Below are 5,921 nucleotides of genomic sequence, written 5' to 3' on the forward strand. Positions count from 1 at the left end.
TTTTCCGCTTAGTGCGCATGCGCAATGTCCGCAGTGCGACTGCGCCAAGTAAATTTGCTATGCAGTTAGGAATTTTACTCACGGTTTTTTCTTCGTTCTGGTGATCGTAATGTGATTGACAGGAAGTGGGTGTTTCTGGGCGGAAACTGGTCGTTTTATGGGCGTGTGGGAAAAAACGCTACCGTTTTGGGAAAAACGCGGGAGTGTCTGGACAAACGGAGGAGTGTCTGGACGAACGCTGGGTGTGTTTGTGACGTCAAACCAGGAACGACAAGCACTGAACTGATCGCACTGGCAGAGTAAGTCTCGAGCTACTCAGAAACTGCACAGAGAAGTCTTTTCGCAATATTGCGAATCTTTCGTTCGCAATTTTGAGAAGCTAACATTCACTCACAGTAGGCGGCGGCTTAGCGTGTGCAATGCTGCTAAAAGCAGCTTGCGAGCGAACAACTCGGAATGAGGGCCATAGTTTTGCCCAATTGCTAACAAACTTGCTGCTGCGATCAACTCAGAATTACCCCCAATGTTGCTTCTCCTTGTAAGACTAAACTGAGTTTGAAGTTATATTTCTCTGTTTAGCAAACTGTTTAGTTGACTGTAGAAATGTTACTGATTCATGCAGAAAATTACAATTCAACTACTCGATATAGATGACTTTAATCCCCATCAGGAAAGAGTTCAGTCCCTTTATATTTCATTCACTCCGCCGTAAAACTCAACTGTAACCATCAAATAAATATTTCCTTTCCAGTTCTTAACTTTTCTGTAAATATTAGTAGCTACATTTGTTTAAAATCCAGAAAGGCAGCTTATTTCTCTTCATCTGCCTCCGTTAGATCTTAGTTATGAACCTCTCATTTACTATATGGAGTCACAGATGCAGCCACTCTACGGTCCTGCCACTCTTCTACTAACCTTTGTAACATAGTATCTGTAACATAGTATCTGAGGTTGAAAAAAGACAATTGTCCATCGAGTTCAACCTATTTGTGGTCTCCTATGCATGATGATTTGACTAAAATTTCTGACTGATGCTGCTGTCAGCCATTGCATTTTATCCCTATTTATAGTAACTATAATGCATGACTATGCACCATACCCCTGGATATCCTTATCCAATAGGAATTTATCTAACCCATTCTTAAAGGTGTTGACAGATTCCGCCATTACAACTCCCTTGGGCAGGGAATTCCAAACACGTATTGTCCTTACCGTGAAAAAGCCTTTACGCCGTATTGTGCGGAATCTCCTCTCCTCTAACCTGAGCGGGTGTCCACGAGTCCTCTGTGTTGATCTAACCAAAAACAGGTCCCGCACAAGCTCTGTGTATTGTCCCCTTATATATTTGGAGATGTTGATCATATCCCCTCTTAGTCTCCGCTTTTCCAATGTAAACATGCCTAGTCTTTCAAGCCTTTCCTTGTATTCCTTCGTCTCCATGCCCTTAATTAGTTTGGTCGCCCTCCTCTGTATCTTTTCAAGCTCCATTTAAAAGCTTGGCTCGAGGGATGACTTTCAATAGATCGCAGCGAGGGAGCTGCTCTGCTACGCACGACACCCTGACCCAGAATTTGTGTAGTTCTGTCAGCTACTCTTCACTCTGCAGCTGTTATGGAGGTAACGCAATAGGTAGCAATGTCACAGACGGTGCTGCTTATTATGTGAGCTGAGTAATGTAGCTACCTCTACAATGTTTATGAACCTCCAAAGATGAGATCAATTATATTTTATGCAGCTATACTGTACTTTATCTTCTTGGATTAACTGTCACTTAGCTGCTATAACAGCTATAAAGTATTAGTCTAAGCAGTAGCGGATCTTGCCACGGGCAAGCAGGACTTTTGCCCGGGGCGCCGGCGCCATCCGGAGGATGCCGCCCCATGGCAAGATCTGCTACTGTGCCCCCCCGCTGTGACCCCCACCGCTGTGAAGGGAACCAGACGCTATGCGTCTGGTTTCCCTTCGTGGAGGGGACCTTTGCTGTGCGGTGGCAATGACATCATCGCACACCGCACAGCATTGTGTCACAGACACTAGGGATCATAATTGACCTCTAGTGTCTATCCTGATCCGAGGAGATGAGCGGCGCCAGCACCTGTCTGTAGCGGTCTGGAATCAAGAGCGGGGATAGTAAGTATACATTTTTTTTTACTCTTCCAGCGGCGCTACAGGGGGCACAAATGGGGGCGGAACTGACCACGCCCCGTATGAACCAACGCCCTTAACGTTTTGCCCGGGGTGCCACAAGGGCAAGAACTGGCCCTGAGTCTAAGATATTTACTCATTTGAAGTTACAAGTGCTTGTAATATTAGCTGCAGGGCAGTGGCTGTCACTTTGCCTGGGTGTAGCTGTGGTGAGTATAGGATTACACTTATGGTACCCATACACTTGTGCGATTGCCTTCGACGTGATATCGGGCCCGATTTCCCTTGAAGCTCACCTTGAGATAAATCGCATCGAAAGTGCACTTTTTGAGCATTCGATGTGTGTACAATCCTGAGATTTATCTCATGCCCCTTATGACTGGAAATCGGGTGGTATCGGATGCTGAAATGAGAGCTCATCAGATTTATCTGCAAGATTCCTAAAAGTTTAAATAGAGGGCTGGCCTATCTGGGTGATATATAAACAAGCAGCCATTTTAAGTCTGTGCACTTCTGTCTGCTCTGTGACTAGAGAAGTTTGGTTTATACCTGCTGCTCGTTCCACATTGCTAGCTACTGTGCACTGCTTTGTTCTGCTTGCATTACAAAGTGTTTCTATATTGCTGTGTGTGTGTAGAGATGGATTCTACTCACTATCAGGCTCTCATGTCCTACTCTGCTGAAGGTGAGGGCAGACAGGGAGTGGGCCCAGCAAAGGTGGAGGGAGAGATCTTGCTGGACCAAGGAGTGGCTGCTTAAGCGGCCTACTCGCTCCTACATGCCCCTCCTGGATGAGATCAGGGACAACAACCCGGATGACTACCGCAACGTCCTGCGCATGAATGACGACACTTTCCAGGAGTTGCTGCGTCTGGTGACCCCCCTCATACAGAAGCGGGATACCAAATGGCGGGGTCCTATCCCTGCTGAGAAGAGGCTTGTTGCTACCAGAGCCGGCCTTAGTCATAGGCAAACTAGGCAAATGCCTAGGGCATTTGGTATGCTTATGGGCACCAGCAGCTTCTGCTGATTAAAATGATATGCGGCATGCCTATATGCTGTGTGTATTCCTGGAAATCACTGTAATGTAGCATTTCGTATGCAGATACAGCCGCACTCGCACACAGAATATAGGCATGCTGCATATCATTTTAATCAGCAGAAGCTGCTTGTGCATCCTAGTCACATAGCAATGTAAATAAGATGCATTTTCATAAACAAAAGGTGCCCGACGTTAGCAGAGCTGCCAGCTGACTCATGCCAGGCATCTCTTGCAGAACTAGCGGCGGTGCTAGGGGGCACCAGCCAAAATCTTGCCTAGGGCATCATATTGGTTAGGGCCGGCTCTGGTTGCTACCCTGCGGTTCCTTGTTACTGGACCGTTATTTGAGGAGTGGAAGTATGGGACCCGTGTCCTAAAGCCTGCGCAGAGATACATCATACCTGAAACCTGCAAGGCTATTATCAAAGTGCTTCAGTATAAGTACTGCAAGGTAAGAAAATTTTACCATACATTGCTTGTCGTGTAACAAAATATTTTATTTTGCAAACTGAAATTGCATAGAAAAAATATATGCTTTTTATTTCAAGACATAATTGTATGACATATGTGGCCAACATGGCTAAACGTCAGCAAACAGTATAAAGTTTTCATGACACAGCACATGTGCATCATTCAGTACATTTATGAGATGATTTTAAAAAATGCTATATATAGCAACAAATCTGGTGCATTGTGATACTACACCATTGAGTGGCACCGCAGCCAGGGGCACAATGCACACATGCAACTTGGGGTAGGAAGATGGGTCCCCGGTACTATCAACCTGCACCAAGTTGCATTTGTGCATTGTGCCCCTGGCTGCAGTGCCACTCAATGGTGTAGTATCACAATGCACCATATCTGTTGCTATATATAGCAAGGTCAGCATTTACATTTGAGAAACGTAAAAATAAAAAAAAAGGTCAAATGAATAGCAGTGGACTCGCACCCCGATAGTCCACTCTGTGGGCTGTGTATCACATGAAAAGTAAAACCACAAGGCAAAAGCTGCAGCCCGCTGCACCTGGATCTGTGACCACGCACCGCACCAGCTTCAGCGACCGTTCCGTCAGGACACCTGTACCGGGTGAAGTCGGGGATGACAGCTCATGTGGAACAAGAAGCGCCTGGTAAGCCCCACCTCAATGCATTTCGTAATCACTTCGTCAGGAGGTTGGCTTACCAGATGTCAGCACGAGCTTTATATAGCAGTCACATATCAATAATGGTACCATTAATTGTTAATTACCATCAGCCGCTCTAATTCTCAGCAGCAACAGCCTCACTTAAAAGTGCTAGGCAGCAGTCATTAATACAATCTGATAAAAAACATCAGTAAAACTACGCTAAAGCTGCAAAACTGGTGGCTCGTCAGCGACAATTTTCAAAGCTAATAAACACACACAATTTAACACAATTCATAAATTCAGAATACAAATAGACTTATTTAAAAGTGCAATAAAAAATGAATTAATGCACACCGATATAAGCATTTTGTTTAAAAAACACAGATATAGACATTTTGTTTAGAAAACAGCAATGCAGTATCATCTCAGAGGTAATACAGCCGATATACAGAACATTATTTAATACACATACTAAATAACATGCAAAAAGCATTAACTATAAAATCCATGTCATACCATAAATGCTACAGGCACTATTTCAAGTGACCTGAGCATATAAAAAAGTGACCTGCATGTAATAAGAAAACCTCCAGTACCCTATGTACTTATATTACCATCTTCACAGAGAAAAGAGCAATCATCAGATATGTTGGAGTTACACAAGAATTCTACATTAGCTCAGAACAAATAGTATGAGACCCCCACTCATCTCTCCCTAATAAAGGGGGTGGTCTCATAGTTCTCATTAAGCCCATGGGGCATAAGTGTATTAAGAGAGGGTATCCAGAAAGTTCCTCTTCTAAGGAGTCAATCTTCCCTATTTCCACCATTAGTAGACACTGTGACATGTTCTATTCCCACAAACTTCAGGAGAGAGGGATCCGCATTATGTAGCTCAGAAAAGTGGCGTGGGATACTATGATTCATAACCCGATTTTTTATGTTTCGAGTGTGCTCTAGAATTCTAATTTTCAGCACATGCAACTTGGGGTAGGAAGATGGGTCCCCGGTACCATCAACCTTCACCAAGTTACATTTGTGCATTGTGCCCCTGGCTGCAGTGCCACTCAATGCCGTAGTATCACAAAGCACCACATCTGTTGCTATATATAGCAAGGTCAGCATTTACAATTGAGAAACGTAAAAAAAATGCCATACAGGTATATATATATATATATATATATATATAAATATAACTTTTTATAAATATTATTTTGTGGCCACACCCTTTCCCCATGAAGCCATGCCCCTAATATTTTGCACGCGCGCCTAAGGCGCGCACTGCCCATGTTTTACATAAGGTGAGGGGGAGGGGGCACCAATGCCGTTTCTTGCACACAGCGCTAAAATGCCTAGTTACGGCACTGCACCTCACAATATTGTTTTTAGGCCAGAAGGTTGCACCGAGGTAGTTGGATGACTTTGCTAAGCGACACAAGTGTGCGGCACAAACACCTGGCCAATCTAGGAGTGGTACTGCAGTGTCAGACAGGATGACCCTTTTAAAAACTAGGCCCCAAACAGCACATCCTGCAAAGAAGAAAAAGAGGTGCAATGAGGTAGCCGGATGACTAAGCTAAGCGACCCAAGTGGGCGGCACAAACACT

The sequence above is a fragment of the Pseudophryne corroboree genome, chromosome 3 (assembly GCF_028390025.1).
Source record: "Pseudophryne corroboree isolate aPseCor3 chromosome 3, aPseCor3.hap2, whole genome shotgun sequence".
NCBI classification, from domain to species: domain Eukaryota; kingdom Metazoa; phylum Chordata; class Amphibia; order Anura; family Myobatrachidae; genus Pseudophryne; species Pseudophryne corroboree.